Source organism: Camellia sinensis, chromosome 2, assembly GCF_055761805.1.
Source record: "Camellia sinensis isolate YWXY chromosome 2, ASM5576180v1, whole genome shotgun sequence".
Taxonomy (NCBI): domain Eukaryota; kingdom Viridiplantae; phylum Streptophyta; class Magnoliopsida; order Ericales; family Theaceae; genus Camellia; species Camellia sinensis.
Window position 1 is genome coordinate 148185338 of NC_138962.1, and position 20123 is coordinate 148205460.

Here is a 20123-nt window from a genome sequence, read left to right on the forward strand (position 1 = left end):
TTAGAAATAACTGCTTTGGGCTATCGGTGGAGGATAGTCGTGATTGTTGTAGACAATGCATGATGATTAGGCAAACAGAAACTAATCAATGGAATGTGTCATGGAATTTGACGGTTGATAGAATACATTAACTGTATGTATTGAGTGATTGTATATAGAACCAATGTGTTTGTATACGTTATGTGTAGAGGAGGAGATGGGGGATGTACTCCGCGGTTTAGGAGAAGATGGGGGATGTACCTCTAAACCGGATAGTGTTGGGAGAAGATAGGGGATGAACTCCGTAGATACAGCTCATATGCTTGTCTAGAGAAGTGAAGATAGAGCTTATATGCTTATCTTTGTGAAGTGTGGATATAGCTTATATGCTTATCTGTGGATATTGTTGTTATACATATCTGTTGTAGAATGTGGATATAGCTTATATGCTTATCTGAGAATGTGGATATTGTTGTTATACATATCTGTTGAGAATGTGGGTAGTGCTTATATGCCTATCCGTTGAAAAAGGGAAAATGAAAGGTAACTTGGACTCATAAGTCGTGTGACATAAATATGTGATTTATGTGAATGTGTCAGTGTTGACCATCTATCAATTGCTAATCTTTTAGTCATTGTTCATGGTTGGTTTAGTATATTTCTGCTGGGCTGTGGCTCACCCTATATGGGAATATCATTTTCAGGTACAGGTAGCATGCCACCTCCAAGGACATAGCTTGGGAGGCTAGAGGCGGCACACTTTTGTTATTTTACTTTTTGATGTATTACATGTAAATTCAAGCCAAGGGCTTAATGCGTATGAGTTAGTACTCTTTTGTTGTAACCAAGTGTTAACTTGGAAAGCTGTAAGCCCGTAGGGCATTTTGCTTTTGTTGTTATCATGTAATACTTATGTAATAGAATTCTGATAAATGGAAGAATGTGAAACTTTTACATATCAACGCATGTCTTATTTAATGGGTTTAATGTTATTATTTTGAGGGCGTTACATTAACCCTTAATTTTAAATTTTGCATCAATTTAGTCCAATTGATAATATCGTTAGTGTATTTTAAGAAAAATTATCACTAAATTAGTTGAGGGTACATGATAGTTATGTGCATATTTTTCATTAAAAAAAAAATGCTAAGAGTTGTAACCAACTGGACCAAATTGAGACAAAACTATAAATTCAAGGTCAAAATCGAATTAATTGAAATTACAGGAACTAAAATGACACACGGATCAAAATACATGGACTACCGTCATAATTTGTCCTATTATATTTTAAGTATCATCTAACAATAATTATGTTAAAACCTGATTAATAGATATTAAAGCAATGAAAAATTTCACTTGTTAAAAATAAATATATTGTTTCACGTCAATTTCTTGTCACGTGACGATCTGAAGCTTTTAATTTACAATTACATATTGAAACTCAAATTAGAGAACGAAATGAAAGAAAATTGAGAGGAAGTAATACTGATACGTTTTCTTAAGTCTCTCTCTCAAATCAAATTCATCTTATCCTACATCAAGCCCTAACTATAAATCATTTCGCACTCCCTTCTCACCGCTGACAATTGCCTTTTTTAGTATCTTTTTCTAGTGCCTTTCTCTAATCGCCCTTACAACTTTCAACCCAACAACGCAATTTGCTAGAGCTCCTACATATATTCTCCAATCTATACTTCTGTTAACTAAACTAACTCTTTGTGAATAATATCCTCAAATTGTTAATTTTAAAGTTAAAGGAGATATTTGTAATTTTAAAGTAGGAGATTTTTTATCCTGATATGGTTAACTTTAGTTTGACATAACTGAATAGTACAATATTTGAGCCAATTTCTTTTGCCCCAAGTTCAACTATTTTAAGTTATATATATTTTTGACATATATTTGAAATAATTACATAACATTTTAACCATGACATTCTTTTGTATGACATTTATGTTTTGTGTGAATAATGAATTTAGGAGAAATAAAATGAAATTAACTAAACAAAAAATATTTTACTTTTTTTTATAACAATTATCTTTTCTTTTCTTTCACTTCATTTTATTTTCCTACGGTCTTTTTGTTTTTCATGATTCTTTTATTATGTAAATCCAAGATCCAAACAAAAATTTAAGTCCATGATAATAAATTTATAATATTATAATAATTCCAATTATTTTGTCTTAACATGAAACATAAAAGTGACAGATTAATCTTACCTTTTTTTTTTTCTTTTTTTTTTTTTTGAGAAGCATATTTGATTGTTGTAGTAAAAAAATCATATTTTCTTGAATTAATTTATCTAACAATATTTAGTTTGTCTTAGACTTATAACTGGGTATCATAAGATTAATAAGAAATTTTCAATTTCAGACAGACCATTTTGGTCGAGTGAATCATTTGACTCTTTAATAATAATTTATAAGAACATGTTAATATTGCAAAATAAATAAATAATAGGGGAATGCACCAATAAATCCCAAATTAATAACTTATACACTGTTTAGTCCTAAAAGTTTTCTTATAGACTGAAAGGTCCCATTACAATATTTCAAACATCAGATTAATGTTTCGAACATTAGATTTCGAACATCAGATTAATGTTTCGAACATTAGATTTCGAACATCAGATTAATGTTTCGAACATTAAATTGATGTGCAAATGGGACTAAAGGGAGCATAAGAAAACTTTTAGGACTAAATGGTTCAACTTTTCAGAAACTAGGACTTATGGGTAAATTTTCCTAAATAATAAGCTTATCCAGGCTCGTTTACTTAAAAAATTAATTTCAAGCATATTAGAGTTACGCTATAATTTTAAGTCAAGTTACTTGGCTCATATTCATACTTAATTACATGAAAATTATGATTTTGGGATCAAACTAATTTTTTTATGAATGATATATATGAAGGGCCTACAAAATAAATTGTTTGGATTATTGGGTTTTGTGGTGGATCCCATGGACTCTCAAGTTCTCTCAACTTCATATTTAAACTTGAGAGAAACCTACCCCAATAAAAATCATATGATAGTATGGCTAAACTCAATTTTTATACTCAATTCTCTTGTATTTTAAGGGTATATTATTCCCTTTTTTTTTTACTCTTTCACATTATTTGTTACCATTAATCACTTAATTTATAATCAAAAATGATAAAAAAAACTTGTCTTTTTCTTATATTTTTTTTCACCAACAACTGCATCCAAACAGAGTATTCCTCTAATTTTTTCCTTTTCTTTTTTGTTGGTTTTCCAATTACGCTGTCATGACTGTGATACAAGCAACAGACATGTAGATCTAGCTACTAGAACGAGGAGGAAAAGAAAAGGGCGGAGGAACAAACTCACTCTTCGGTGCTTGGCGCAGAGGACCTCCGGCAAGTTCTTGTAGAGATCTTCATCAACAGCTTTCGGAGCTTTTCTCTGCAGCGGAGGATGCGATGGCGAAAGCAAAAACAGGTCTCGGCAGTGGCAATGGGCAACGGCGATGACCGAGAGAGAGAGAGAGAGAGAGAGAGAGAGAGAGTAATTTCTGAAAACGTTTGGGCTGAAGAAGGGGTCAGGGATTTGTCAAAAACAATTAAGAGGGAATTTTGATTTTGACCAAATTTAGAAAATTATTGGGAAAATTAGTCTAGGATCCTTCTCCCACTTTTCGTAATGGAAGAGATCCACAAAATTATTTTTTGATGTCTAAGGTCCCTAAACATATATCAGAGAAATTTGACTTTTGTCTCTCTCTCTCTTTCTCTTTCTCTCTCTCTATCTACTTCATTTTGATCACTACCACCAGATGCCCTTCTTTCTTCGACTTTCGCAAATCGCTAATCACAAAGCCTCTATCTTCTTTCTCTTTCGCAAATAGCAGAGTAAAGAACAAAAGTAGATCGCCGAGTTCGATGGATCACCGCCGACTACGCCGCCAGGTGGAAACAACGACTCTTGGGATCTGATTTACGAGGCCACGGGACAAGTGGCAAGGTTGAAGATGAACGATGAAGGGCCTTCCAAAGCCAGAGGCCTTCCCGGCCCTCCTTGGTCTCTCTCTCCACCGCCACTGAAAAACATTAACACCTCTTTCTATGCCAATCAGTGCCTCTCTCACAACCTCTCACAGTCCAATCATGTGAGTGAGTCTCATAATGTGTGTATATACTTGTTCCCTCTTCTCATCTAGTTTGTTGATTTTTGGGTTTTGTTTTTGTTTTGTTTTGCAGTTTGAGCAAGCGAGACATGACCAAATGATGAAACAACAGTGCTCTTCTTCGATTTGGAGAAGGCAAACCAGAGAAATTTTGTTTTCACTGCAAAACCAGCTTCAGCAACAGATAATGGGTCAAAACAGAGGAGGGAGAGTTGTTAATAGAGGTGGGTTCGAGAATAATAATAGAAGAAATGCGAGGCCACTGGGTTTGCCTCAGTCTGCATGGCCTCCTTTGATGGATGAGGATTTTGATGCTGTCAATGCTTCTATTCAGAAGTGTCACGCCCCACTTTTTATTACTCGAAGCCATTACCAAATTCATTAACTTAATTCAATTTCAGAGATAACATGCGGAAATAAACTCATACATTCAATCCATAGAAATGAATATAAATACTCTCATTCGTATGCAAAGTAAATGTTACATGAACATACTCAATAAATTGCCCTTGGGCTTACAACCTTTAAATAAACAAAAGAAGGGGTGTAACCCTTTTACACATATGGTGTTCCACCAACAACAAAGAGGCCCGAGGCCAACAAATAAGAAGATCCAAATCCTGTAGCACAACCTGCTAAACACCTGAAAAAGATTCAACAATGTGGGATGAACATAAAGTCCAGTAGGGATCTCAACATGATCCTCAACAATAACAACTTACAGATAGCTATGATCATGCACACTCATTCTCGTACTAGAATAGTAATATGACAGTTTATACAAAATATATATATACATAAACTTTTCTTGAAAACAACCGTTTCATTCAACGCTATGAGCGATTTATCTTTCCTTATTCCTTTCATTAATCCCCATTCCCAATCTTTCGTAACATTAACAATTACTTAGGAAAATAATCTCACTAAGCCCGATACTCTCTTCCACTTCCTATACATACACAGATGTACCTTTTCAAAACATGTTTATCGTTAAAACATTCATTTTCCTTCACACTTTCCAAAAGACAAGAAAAGACATTTTGGTTCATTTCCACTACTATCATACCTATACATGCATAACCTTGTAAAAATATAAATTTACAACCCACCCACATGTATACAGTCAATCAATGGAGTAACTCGGTTCTCCGAACTGGAACCAATCAAATCTATGATATTTTCAGTTACAACTAAACAACAACAATTCCATCCTGCTCAACTAGCTATGCGCTTAGTAAGCCAAAGATATACTGAAATAACTACAACCAACTTCGCTCTACTAGCTATGTGCGTAGTAAGCCAAAATACCAGTTTACCAGGCGCTAGCTGGAAGGGTATGGTGCCTTCTATTATCAGCGCATACAGTTCTCCAGGCGCTAGCTGGAAGGTAACGGTACCTTTGATTATAAGCGCGGCATATAACGCCAACAACAACCATGCAACAAGGCATATCCAACATGTATATTGCATATACATAACCAACAAGAATCTAACAACGAGTTAAAGTAGATAAACACATAGGTGTATTGTATACACACAATTCAACGCAACCATGTCATCCTCCACCGATGACCAAGGACAAAACCTCTAGATGCATGTATATTGTACATCTATTAACAGATTCAAATTTCATGAGATCCTCAACTTATCACTAATACTAACATAGTAGTATAAGATACAACAATCCAATATTCATACTTATTTCAAAGTACCTTTCCCATTTCACAAAACCAACTCTCTTTATTTTTCAAAACCGGTTTTATTCCTTTTGTTTTTCACAAAATCAAATCCAAGGACAATAAAGCCAAAGCTCATTTTAATCTACTACATTCATCTCCAAGCCATTCCAATTTAATTATACGAATTAAATCATAATCACTAAAATAGGATTTCCCTCCCCTTCTCCCAATATTGATAAAAAGGTTCAATCATCTACAACAAACAACAATGGCTTCATTCAAAACCCAAAATACCCAAGTATTTACCCATTGATCAAAACTCCTCTATTGAGTTATTAAACCAAATAAATATTAGGGTTTCCTCTCCTTACAACAACAACATGCTAATTAACACCCAATTAGCCCCAAAACACATCTAATGATCATAGATCTAAATCCAACAACTAACCCAAAGTTCAACCTCATGAATTTATACAAAAATCCAACATAAATAGTTTTCATGCAATACAAAAATTACCACATGTCTATCTATAGACGTAGTATTGAAAAAGAACAAGGAGAATCCCTACCTCAAAGGAGAACTCAAAAGGAGATGATGACCCGAAATCAAAGTGCTCCAAATCCACACTTTTTCTGATTAAGACGAAGCCCTCGACACCCTCTACCTTTTTAACAAAGGACCTAGGATGGATTCATACTAGAAGGAGATGAAATCTAGAGAGATAATAAGTTTAGAGAGAGAGACTCTCGGCTGCTAGGGTTTCAAGAATGAAAGAGGGAGAAAAATGATCATTTTCCCCGCTACTGCCTACTGAAATACGATAGACTCGCTCAAGCGAAGACCTGGTCGCTCGAGCGACCAGACACAGAAAACTCACGCGCGGGCAAACAAACCAGAAGCTCGCTCGAGCCAAAAATTCCAGTGTTCAGGTCTTAGTACCAGACGCAACGCTCGCTCGAGCGAAGCCACCCTGGCTCGACCCACCAGACACAAAACTCCACTCTCGCTCGAGCGACAAAAAGCTCGCTCGAGCGAAGAACTAAAAACCTAGACAGCAACCACCTGCTCCCAATCACACCCAACCTGGAACGAACAAGTCCAAAACATTCTATAACTCAAATTTAAAGAATTGAAGGACAGAAACAAGTTCAAAACAACAACCGGAATCCACGGAACTAAGTCCGGATACTACAACCAAAGGAGAAAGAACCGGGATCGCTATAAGAAGGAGATTTAGTTGGTGGGTTGGTGTGAAAATGAAGGTATGGGTGAGAAAACGAAAGAAAATTGTGTTAGCTTTTTAATCAATTTTTTCTGATTGAGTCAACGTACAAAGAAAATGGTTAGTAAATTAGAGAGAAATTCTGGAATTTTCAAATTTCTCTGGGTTCATTTATAAACCAGAGAAAATTTAAATTTCTCTGGATTCATTTTAAGTAATTTTCTCTAGATCAAAAAGACACATTATTTTATGAAATCCAGTGAAATTCCTGAATACATCTTCAAAAAACTAATCATCATATAAATTTATTCCAACAACTGTTAATAAGTTAAAACAAATCAAAAATCAAATTTGAAGTTACTTATGATTGTTTATTTTCCCTTCCTTTCTCAAATCAGAGAAATTTAAAAGTAGCTGTGAGAATTTCCCAAGCTACAAGTTTCTCAGTGAAATTTCACACAATTGTGAGAGATGCTCTCAAAAAGCTTCTTTCACAGAACCAGAACCAACAACAACGCTCCATATATAAATCAGAGAATTAATTAGAAATTTCTCTGGAGATGTAATTTTGTGAAAAGGCAGAGAAATTTCTCTGGGAGAGTAGGAAGTATATGGAAGGTAGAGAAATTTGGAGAAGGGGAAGGCAGAGAAATTTACAGTGGGAAGCTTAGGGAAGATTAGAGAAATTTTCAAAATTTCTCTGGAAAGTCCAGAGAAATTCTACCAATTTTCTCTATGATGTGAATTTTCTCTGGACAAATTTTCTTTGGATCAACTTGAGGGACCTTAGACATTATGAAAATATTAGATGTCCTTTATGCTATAAAATCTTAATATGAGGGACCTTAAAAAAAAACCCCAAAATTATTTGCGGGAATTATGGTAATAACAATTATAAAAAAAAATTATTCATGAATACAGTCTTATAATAAAATAAATTATTTTATATTCAAATTTTTGTGTTTATTTTTAATATAAATCATTTATTTATTTTTATCAAGTAAAATCGACAATAAAAAAAATTACTTATCAACTACAAAATGCATAACTACACCACTAATTAGCATAATAAAAATATTTAAAATTTTATAAATCTCAAATATCATAATCAAGTCACAAAATTTTGTAACATAAAACACAAAATACATAACGCCATCAGTTATTGGTATAACAAAATTGTTCAATATTATATAAAACCACAAATGTCATAACTAAGTTACAAAATTTCGTAACATCAACCAAAAATTGCGTAGCTATCCACTAATTGACGTAACAAAAACATCTAAATTTTTTAAAAACTACAAATGTCATAACCAACTCACAAAATTTAGTGACATCACCTAAAAAATACGTAACTATACCACTAATTGACATAATAAAAATAATCAAAAATTTTACAAATCACAAATGTCACAATCAATTTATAAAATTTTATAATATCAATCATAAAATGCATAACTAATTGACATAACAAAAGTATCCAAATTTGTTATGAACCACAAAAGCAACAAAGTTTCGTAACAATTATTATAAAATGACTAACAAATCACTAAAAATCTTAGAATCACCAATAAGGATCTCTCATGTTCCAGAGAAAACAAAATGTAATGATAATCATTAAATAATTTAATCAATGACTTAAAGCCCTGGAATAGAAAACGAGAGTCAAAGAAGATTAACCAGTAGAGCGACAGGAAAGGGAATATGAGAAAGAGAGACTGAATGGGCTTACCGCCTGTGAAAAGGACATCAAAGATGGTGTCGTTTCCAAGAAGGAACATCGGAGATATCTATAGTGACAGTAAGGAATGAGAGAGATCTTGAGGGATGAAGAGGACTGAGATAACGGAACAGTACAACAAAATGCGTAATATTCATTTTTCAATAGTTCTATAACGCATGTGTGTGTATGTACAAATTGATAATAACAAAACCTTTCAAATCATAAATAGGGCCAAAGGTTTGTGTATGTATACCATATTAATGTGAAAGAGCTAGAGTTTCAAGATAGATGCATTTAGTAGATAGAGAAATATCACCATCAATAGTGTTGAAATAGATAGAGAGAGCAGTGACGAGTTCAAAGATCTATTGCAGAGACACAGGAGTAGAGACAGAAAGAATCCAGCGAGGAAGAACTATCAACGATGGTCGTTCAATAATCTGAGTGAAATAGAGAAGTCTGAGTAAGAAATAGAGAGAGCTCGAGCATAACTAATACAAATCAAGGGAAATAAATAGAGCAAAGAAAAAAAAGAAGAAATGTTGGGAAAAAAATTTAGAAGGAAAATGATTTAGTAGAACAAAATAAAATCACGTCGTAGATAATTTTTTCAACATATTTTTTTATTAAAATTTAGTTAAATTATATATATATATATATATGTCTATATGTGTATATAGTTATTTTAAAAAGTATATTGTTTGTATATTACTATTTCTATTACATTCAATAATGATACTATGACTAAAAATAAATCTAAAATAGAGATATGTGATCAATTACAACTGTCACTTAGGGATGAAACTTTAAAATTAATTGAGAGAGTTGAGAGTTGAGAGAGAATGAGAGTTTGAGAGAGAGATTTGTTTGTGAGAAATAAAATGAGAGAGGGGTGGTATTTATAGAACTTGAGGGAGAGAGGGGTTAATTTATAAAAAATAAAAAATAAAAAATTGGTTGTTGGTGGAATTAATGGTCATATGACCGTTTCAATTTATTTATTTTTTTTAATTTTTGACTGTTACACTTATAGGGGGCAGGGAATCGGTGAGGTCGGGTTGGGCCAAGTGAGGGAAAATTTTTTAGGCCAAGTTCAAGGGTTAGGTCGCGCTCCACAACACAGTCGGGCCAGGCTGAGCTCTAGAACACAAGGCCTAGGGTCTCAAGTTGGGCTTAAGTCCGGGCCTAACTAGGCCCACCCAGGGCACGGGCGGGCTTTTGGTGTGCCGTGAGCTTGTGGGCCAAATGTACACCCCTATATGTGGGGAGTGGTTATGGGATATGTGATTAATGGTTATGAGATATGTGATGTTGGTTATGATCAAAGTGGTATAGTTATGAGCCAAATGGTATTGGTTATGAGATATGTGATTAGTGATTATGAGCAAAGTGGTGTAGTTATGAGATATGTGATATTAGTTATGATCAAAATTGAGTGATTATGAGTCAAAGAGTGTTGGTTATGAGATATGTGATTAGTGTTTATGATATATGTAATGTTGGTTATGAGGCAAATTGTGTTGGTTATGAGATGTGGTTATCACATATGTGGATAAAGGTTATGAGATATATGATTAGTGATTATGAGATATGTGATTTTGGTTATGAGGAAAGTGGTGTAGTTATAAGTCTAAGGGTGTTTGGTTATGAGATATGTGATTAGTGGTTATGAGATATGTTATGTTGGTTATGATCAAAGTGGCGTGGTTATGAGATATGTGATTAGTGGTTATGATATATGTGATTTTGGTTATGAACCAAATAGTGTTGGTTATGAGATATGTGGGTAATGGTTATGAAATATATTAATAGTGATTTTAAGATATGTGATTTTGGCTATGAGCGAAGTGGTATGGTCATGACATTACAACATATAAAAGTTTTAGAAACCAAATTTTTTGGTCCCTAAAAATGAAAATTTTGTTGCAAAAGACATTTAGGGGCCAATTTTTATCGTCGTGAAAATAGCCGTTAAAAGGTCGTCTCAAAAAGTCAAAAACAAGACTTTTAACGACAAAATTTTAAAAATGTCACTAATAAAGACACTTTTAGGGACAATAATTTGGCCTAAAAAAGGTTTATTCTTTTAGACAAAAAAAAAATTTGGTCCCAAAAAGATAATAATTCATCACTAATTTTCAATTTTCGTTGCTAAAAATATAATGAGGACACTTTTCGCAACAAAAATATTTAGTCTCTAAAAAATAATTTTGTTCCTAAATTTTGGTCTCTAAAAATTTAATTTTTTGTAGTGTGAGTCAAAGGGTGTTTGGTTATGATATATGTGTTACTGGTTATGAGATATGGGATATTGGTTATGATCAAAGTGGTGTGGTTATGAGCAAAAGGGTGTTGATTATGAGTATGTCACTAGTGATTATGAGATATGTGATGTTGGTTATGACTTGTAGCACTTGTGTCCTTTAAATTATTAGAGAGTGTATTTAATTCCTTTACTTTCATTTTGGAAGTCTTTGGAGTTGTTGTATCTTGGTTTTGAAGGAGTACAATTCGATTTAGACTTGTTGGAATTGTTTGTTCGCGCTTGTTTACGTTGCAAAGTCCTTTGGGAACTTGAAAATTTTGTTCTGTGTCAACACTAGTCTTCCTGAGGGTTAACACCACCTTGTTGCTTTGCTCTTAGTGTCTCTGCTGGTTTGTAGGGTCGACACCACGGGTCCCAGGATCGACCGATGTCTACTACTGTGTTCTGGGTGTTGTTACTGAAATATAGGGTCGACCCCACTGGTTCCTAGGGTCAACCCTTGTCTACTGCACACATTAATGTCTTAGCTTTTCTTCTTGAGGGTCGACCCCTATGAGTTATTTTCAGAAATTTTGGTTCGGTTTTGGGCCCAACTTTTGGGGGTTTTGACTTATTCTTTTCATTGACTTTGGGGCTATTATTCTATTAGTACTTAGCCACTATAAATAGACTCCAAAATACTCTTCCCTCATTATTTCTTTTCTCTTTCCTTCTCTTTTCCCTCTTTTCATCGTGAATCTCTTTCTCTCTCTAAACTCAACTTTTTCACTTAAATCTCTAGATCTACTAACGTAGAGGTATCTTTTCACCTTAGTCCTTTGAGAAAGGTTGTAGATATCATCAAGGGCTTTCTTTTGATCCAAGAGTTTTGTGGTTTCATCGACTTTGAGTTTTCTAGAGTTCTCCTCTTCACTTCAAGAGGGAGGATCTATTTCTTAAACTCAAATATGAGTTCGGTAGCATATTTGCGGCACATTTTTTTATTTATATTTGGTAGTCATTTGGTATGATTTTTACCCTAGTTATTTGTTATTTCAACAAATCTATGGATATGGGTGTTTTGAGTTAAACTTAGGGTTTGGATTTGAAATTTAAAAGATAGATTTTTCAAATGGGTTCTTGAACAAGGCTATGATTTTGTATTGGTGGTTGAGATATGTTGACATGGTGACTTTCCTTTACTCAAAAGTGATTTTGAAAGAAAATGAGGTTTTGTTTTAAAACCATGGATTTTGGCTTGTGTTGGAAAACAATGAAAAATGATGTTGGTTTTGTAAGAGATGGAAAGAAAATGGTTGTGGGACTTTGAAAATGGTTGTTGTTACTGTTTTGGAAAATATATCTATATTGATATCTTTTGATTATTGCATTAGAAATAACTGTTTTGACTATCGGTAGAGGATAACATTGCTGTGTGTTAGAAATTGCATGTGGATTAGGCAATTTAAAATCATTCATATCATGAAGCATGTAATGGATTTTGGAAATTGAAACTATATGTTTTGGAAAGAGGTTTTAGAAATTCTCAAACTATGTTTCGGAACATTTGCATTGTTTTGAAAAAATAATATGTTGAGTTACATGTATTGTGCTATTGAAAAGGGTAAATAAAATGGTGAATCTAGGAAGTAAGTATTGTCTTGTTGAAATAAGTTGGTCTGAGTGTCCATGGTGAAAGTCCTAAAACCCGCACGTATACATGGGTGCCGATCCCGTGGACGAAATTTCTATGAAATGGCAACAGTAATGCTTGTATAGCCTACGTTTACATGGGTGCTGGTTTACGGTTTCCTTCGGACGAAATTTTCGTGAAATGTTGTATTTGTTTTGGAGATTTACCTATTTTATTAATTATTATATAGGTTTTGGAATAGGATGTTTGGAAATGTTTTGAGCAATGTATTTGCTTTTGTTCAACGACGTAGTCGCATTTGATTTAGCAATGTTTTTTTGCTGGTTGGTATTGAGATGCCTGGATTGGTTTTTGGAAAGGGGTTTTATATCAAACAAATGTTTTGAACTTGGGAAAAATGTTTTGATTAAACGTAAGGTTTTGGTAATTGGAAAGAAAGGACTTTGTTGAGAAATCAAATGGATTTGAAAATGCATTTGGGCATATTGTATATATGTATTGTATCATAATCATTTATGCTAATGGAGCATGTTTAGTTTTTGAAATATTCTCTACTGGGCTTTGTGTTCACCCTACGTGGCCGAAAATGTTTTTCAAGTGCACATGCGTGGATGTGGATTGAGACATAAAGCTGTGTTCGGAACCGTGTAGGGTGGTTCTGTTATTTGTAGGCCAAGGGCCATTTATGTTATTTATTGGCCATGTGTCATTCTTGTAAGGGTTACACCCTTGTGTATGATGTAAGCCTCCTGGAATTTAATTTGATTTTGTAACATCTGTGCATGTTTTAGTTACAGAACATCCATTCGACTTTGTATCTAGGAATGTATAAAATCGAAACACATGTATTGTGTGACTATATTATATTCATTTGCATCAGAGTTATTATCTATTGTTCATCGTTTAGTGGTTTATTCACGTGAGCCGAACCATGTAAATCCGAGGCGTGACAACTTGGTATCAGAACTAATCGGGTTTGAAAACCTTGGGCTTGTGAGAAATGGTTAGCCATAGTGGGTTTATCATGCTCGGTGAGGACTTTTGTATGCTGTGTGCTAAATGATAACATGCTTATGTGTTGCATTTTATGTGGGTATGGTGTTGAGACTCATAGATATTATTCGGTGTCTAGTGGACTAACTCAGAGGTCTTGTTAGAAACGTGCTTGATCAACGTTATTTCTAATGGAAAATCTAAGCGAGCGCTAGAACGGATAACTATCTTTGTAGACTTAGCACGATTATGTGTTATGTGTTATGTGGTACGTGATGTGTGATTTGAGTGGAGTCTCAATGTGGTTGTTCGAATAATCATTATGTGATTGTGTTAGTATTTTGGGGAAGGGTACCAGTGTTATGTATCCTAGGTAGTGGATATTCTCTCCTTTATAGAGACGTCTGGATAAAAGTAGTGAACTCAGAGTGGGTACCTCGGTGTGTGCTAGATCAATTATGTATTAGCGTTGGTTGTGAGTTAACGTTGGTTGCCTTGGTGGCGGTTAGTACACCTTTGAAAGACGATATTGTTTTCGAGTCCTTTGTGACGACGTGTGAGGATTGAGTTTTGATGCTCACTTGGGTGATATCGTGTACGTTTTTATTTTTTTAGCTGCATCTAATCTAGATGCATCTATAATGTAATAATGTTTATGAATAAATTTTAAAAAAAAGTTCACTGAAGACTAAAAAAAAATTCCAATTTTTTTGTTTTCTATAGTGAATTTTTTACATCACACATGGAGCTTATGTGTTAGTGATATGACAGATTCTGTTAGTTTTTTAGATAGAAGTTCCTCTATGAATGAAGTGGGAAGGATTGCAAATATGAAGGGCCAAAGTAGGATGGATTGCAAACATGAAGGGCCAAAATGGGAAAAATTAAACTTAAAAGGCCAAAGTGAGAAGGATTGCAAACATGAAGGGCCAAAGTAAGAAAAATTAAACTTAAAGGGCCAAAATGAGAAATGGGTGAAACTTTAGGGGGGCAAAGTGTAATTTACCCATAAATAAAAGTATTTTGATCTTTTCTTTTCAAAAAATAGTGTGTTGCTTCCATATGACAAATTATTAATCTTAGGTCTCCTACAGAACTAAAGACATAGCTTCTAAAATTACGGTATGAGGTAAGAAATGAAATAGATATGTGCTAAGCTTGATCTAAGAAAGGAAAAGTTAAGGTTAGCTACCTTTATAAACTGGAAGCTTGCCAATGCCAGATGTAGACACTCCAATTTTGATGGACCGTAAAAATTCGGGTTCTTGTAAGCTTCCCGATGATGAAATGGTAATTATTTATCCTTTAGAGATGCTTAAGGTCGATGAAAGCTGCTGTGTAACCCCGTTTTAGCCAAAAATTATGTTTTTATGAAAACGACCATTTTGCCCCTAAACCCGTTTTTATCCAAAATTAACCTTTTGATCCCTGCTAAGGAAGTAGAGGTCGATTGAGTTTGAGTCCATAGATATTTTCAAAACATCGAATTATTTCACACACAAATGTTAATTGGAAGTCAAGCAAACCCACTTAGGCGAACGAAGGGTCCAAAACCATAGAACCATTTACTTGTGCATGCATGGCTAGCGTGCATGGAGGATATGTGCACCTGCATCTGGAGGCCAGGCCGTATGTTCGTGTGGCTGCACATGCTATGCGAGCAGGTTATGCGGTCGCATATTTTATTGCCAGTGCTGAGTGAGTTTTAGCTTCAAGTTGATCGGGAGGCACAAAGAGAAAGTGATGGGCAACCTAGGGTGTTCCAGAACCTCCCCTCTTAGCCTATATATACCCCCTTCCTACCCTCTTTTGGGAGGACCAAGTTTTTGCTAAGTTTTGTAGGTTTTAGACAGCTAACACCGCTTCCCTTCAACCCTCGAGCCTAAATCCAAGATTGCTAATCCTAGCTATAGTTTTTTACTACCTAAAATGCATTTAAGGTTTGAAACAAAGCAACTAAAGTGAAACTGAAGCTGAAGGGAAGTTTAAGCAAGAATTCTAAGGCGTTTCTTGCTTTTTTTTCTCACTCTTTCTTGCTTTCTCTGCAAAACAGCAGGTAAGTTTACTATTTTTAATTTATTTCAATAGTTTCTAGTCCCTTATTTCAGTACCTAATCATGTTAGGGTGTTAGCTTTGCATGTTCATCATGTAGTCTCATAGTTTTGCATGCTTTTTTGCATGTTTTGTTGAGTTATATAAACAACATGTTTAGGTTATTGTAGCTTTGATATTTGCATGCATATGGCCCGGTTTAAGCATCATATATATTACTTTAGCATTTTTCTTTGTTATTTGCTTTTTGCGCATTAAATCATGCTTATACCCTTAAACAGGGCCTAGGTTGCATGTTGTGTTGTTTAGTAGCATGTTTAGGGTTATATTTTATTTTATTCATATCATGCATGGTAAGACGCTTAGCGATGGAATCTGGTGAGTTTTCCTTTCTTTCATGGCATGTGCTTGTTTTTGGTCATTGTTTTCAATAATCCAAGTCTACATACTTTTTCATGCAAAGATGTGTATTTTGAATATTTTCATGAATGTTGCTTATTTTAGATCTTGTTTATGACCACTGGGAGTTAAAAAGTTGTTTTTTATGGAAAATATGATTATTTTATGAAAATATATGGCTATATTCAATGGATCTAAATTGAGTAATATTTATTTATTCAATCACCTAGTCTTAGGTTTAGTAATGGTTTTTAGGGTTAATAATGAAGTTTGTGAAACATTTAATCACTAAAATCACAAATAAAAAGTTAGAAGAGGCTAATCTTCGGATTGGGCAAAAGAGGTGCTTTCATTCAATAACTTTCTCCTTTTGTATCTTAATTCCCGAACCTTGATTATTTGGTTATGACGGATCAAGTCTTGTACTTAGTTTTCATTATTAAAGGTTTCTTAATTTTTCTTAAAATTAAGTAGTGACTCTCGAATGCAAGTTGGTACCACATAGGTGGAAAAACGCACCTTATACTCAAAAAGGCATGATGTCCATACCAGAGCCCTACACTAACTACGCTCAGGTAACGGTTAAAGTCTTTAGATGCTGTTCTTATTTTGGAATCATAGTGGGCCTAAAATCAAAACATCTTACAAATATAAGAAGTAACAAGAATAAGAAGTTTTTTTTTTATTTTAATTTTTTTAATTTTTTAATTTTTTTTATGAGTATTTATCGATATTCTTATGTTCAAGATCTGTTGTTAAATTGTAATCGATTACCAGTACTAATAGCCAACTGTTAGCAATGTCGTAATTTTCTATGAAATCTACTAAATACTGGTACTGCTAAAGATATAGAATACACTAGAAAATGAGTTAATAAAATAACTCAACAAATTATATATTATCAACAACAAATAAATTTAGTGTCTCAAGTATATAAAAATTAAAATAAATAATAATTAATTTATTTTCAACATTAGCGCCACATAATCCGTCAGGAAAAGTTGAGCTACTAAAAACTCGGTGGGTCTAGCACCACTCTCTAGAAAAATAAGTTGTAGATTAATGGAAAGTTCTGATAATTTCAACACAACTATAATCTACAACTTTAATGATAAAAGGGTAAAAATTTTCAACACCCTCACACACTTCCGAGTCACTCTCTTTCTATTTCTCTCATCCTTTTCTTTATTGCACCTTTCTCTCTTGGGAAATTCTATTTACACACCACAAACTCTATTAGTAGACACCATTTACTGATCGCACAACACACCCAATTTGATTTTCTATTTTTTCACTCAATACACACTATTAATTTTCAAATATTCCAAAAATATTCCCATCTTCTCTAACTCTAACCCTAACCCTAACTCCACCACACCATTGCCGCTGCCTCCATTAACCGCTGCTGCCAGCCCTTCCATCTCTTTCTGCCGCTACCACTCTCCAATAAACACCATCTCTAGCCTCACCCCAATACACATTCTCTCTTCTTTTTCTTCTTCCAGTCTTCATCGCGTCTATTTTTCTTTCATCTTCTGTAACTGGCGTCACCTCTTGCCGCTGTTACTGCTACAACTCACGTCGCCCTTCTCCACCACCGCCACTGTAATTCACGCATTCGTCTGAAAACCCTAAGTTTATTTCTCTCTCTCTCTCTCTCTATATGATGCAAGAGGTTTGGATTGCGATGGAGGTCTAGGGTTGGGTAATAGGTAAAAAAGAAAGAAAGAGAAAGAGAGAAAATGAAGAGAGAAGTGGCATGAAAGAACAAATACAGAATGAAAGATAGGACAAGAGAGACATAAAGAGAGCGACAGGGAAGTGCGTGAGGGTGTTGAAAATCTTCACCTTTAGAGACCCGAGTCCAGATCGTCGGTCGCCTTCTCCTGCCGCTCTTCCTGCGGCACCCCAAAACGATGTCGTTTTGGGGCCAAATTTTAATTAAAAAAAAGACAGAACAGAAGCAACCTAGAGAGGGAGAAGAAGGAAGGCAGAGAAAGAGAGGAGGAGGAATAGAGGAGGAGAAGGAAGAAGAAGAAGAGAAGATGCCGGCGATGGCTTCGCCGGCTTAATGGGAAGCCGCAATCTGGCCACTTCAAAGAAGGAGAAAGAGAAGGGATAGAAGAAGGGGAGAGGAGGAGGATCGAAACTTTTTTTTCCCTTTAACAATGGAGTTCGTAGATTTACCCAAACCCGGTACTAATTTCTGACCCAAGTCCTTCAAAATCGATCTTAACAAGGCCCTTTGAACTCCATCGATCTCAATGGAGTTTGCAGATTTTGGTGTGTGGTGGTTGCGGGCTACAAGTTTGTCTCTCTCTCTTTCTCTCTCTCTCTCTTTTCTTTTGAATTTGAAAACCCCGTTTTATGTTTCCGTTCACTGTGTTTGGATGTGGAGCAAACCAACCCAAATGAAAGGGAAACTTTGTAATAAATGTTTCTTATTTTGGTCTCTGAAAATTAAGACACTAAAAAAAAAAAAATTTGATTGGACCCAAGATAGTTTGCTCTCAATATGGAAAATTCAAACCCATATTTGTTGTAACGCCCCAAAATAATTCTACATGAACTACCCACATTATTAAGCATTCATTAAACAATGACAGTAATCCTTCCTTCTCTATACATTAGACATGAGAGTTTATACAAAAGTTTCACATGCGGATATACATTCAATGATCAAAATACACATAAATCTATAGCATGTGAAGCACCTAATCTCAAAACAATAAAATGCCCCTAAGGGCTTACATCTTCCATGGCAATAGCCAGGTTACACAAAAGTGCTCTTTCAGGCCCATACACGTTAGCCCTTGGCTTTACAAAAAGAAATCACAACAAAGGAAGAGCCATGTGCTCTTTACAATTATCCGCGCCCTCAACTTGGCGAGATCACCACATCTTTACCTGCACCAAATCCCATAGGAGTGGGCATAAAGCCCAGAAGAAAAATACCAAACAAAGTATATACATTTATGTTAGGTGGCCAAAATTGAATGCAAGTGCACATGCGATGCAATACACTTTTCAAAACATTTTTCATGTCTTTCTTGAGAAACACCATGCATTTCATTTACAATTACAATCTCATCAATTTCCAAATTTCAATTTTTTAATCACAAGGGGTGGTAAATACGACACTGATAATCCCCTGGCTGGTGTCTGCAAGTAGACTCTACGAGTACTACCAAACTGTCATTTTTACCGGTATTAACCGAAAGACTCGACACCTATCCACACGGTTTTCTGGTCTTTCACCATGGATACTCAAGCCAACTTATCAAACTCATCTACACCCCCTAACCAGACTTACCACCGTATTTACCCCATACAAAGTTTCATAGTTTTCATTACAGTGTAATCCTTCTCAAAATAAACATGATGAGAACGTGCAATAATAAAAATAAATCAAATGGGAACGTGATGCAATCCAAAATACCTCAAAGCATTTTTCCGTTTCAAAACATTTCTACAACAAAATCAATTTACTACCTTATTCATTTCTTCTCGTCAACATTATTTTACAATGGTCATGCTATCAATTTATCGCAACAACAATCTCTCAACATGCCCAATTCACAACAAGGCAATCCCTTCAAGGTCACAAGCGATGTCTTTCGACCAGCACTCTAATGTTCACAATTTTCACCATTCAAGATGCAAAATCATTTGCTATTTCATAACAATGCACCTTCAAGTGTTTAACAATGAGGTTAGAGTAGTATTTCATTTCTCATACATCAAGTAAATTGTCATTTTTGCTAAATATAAGATGAAAGTTCACTCCCTAATGACAAAACAACAAAATGCCCCCAAACCAATTTTCATCTTTCAAACTCCCCAAAATTTTTAGGGTTTTTATGTCAAAACCAAAGCAAACATCTCCCCCTCTTTCGGAAGGGTTTTTCTCTCAAGACAACAGCCCCTCCTATTATGTTAGTTAAAGAAAATTTTCAAGAGTTAATTTAGGAAGAGAGAGAGAGACCAATCCCATCATCATAACCCTAGCATTTATGAGGCACAACCAAAC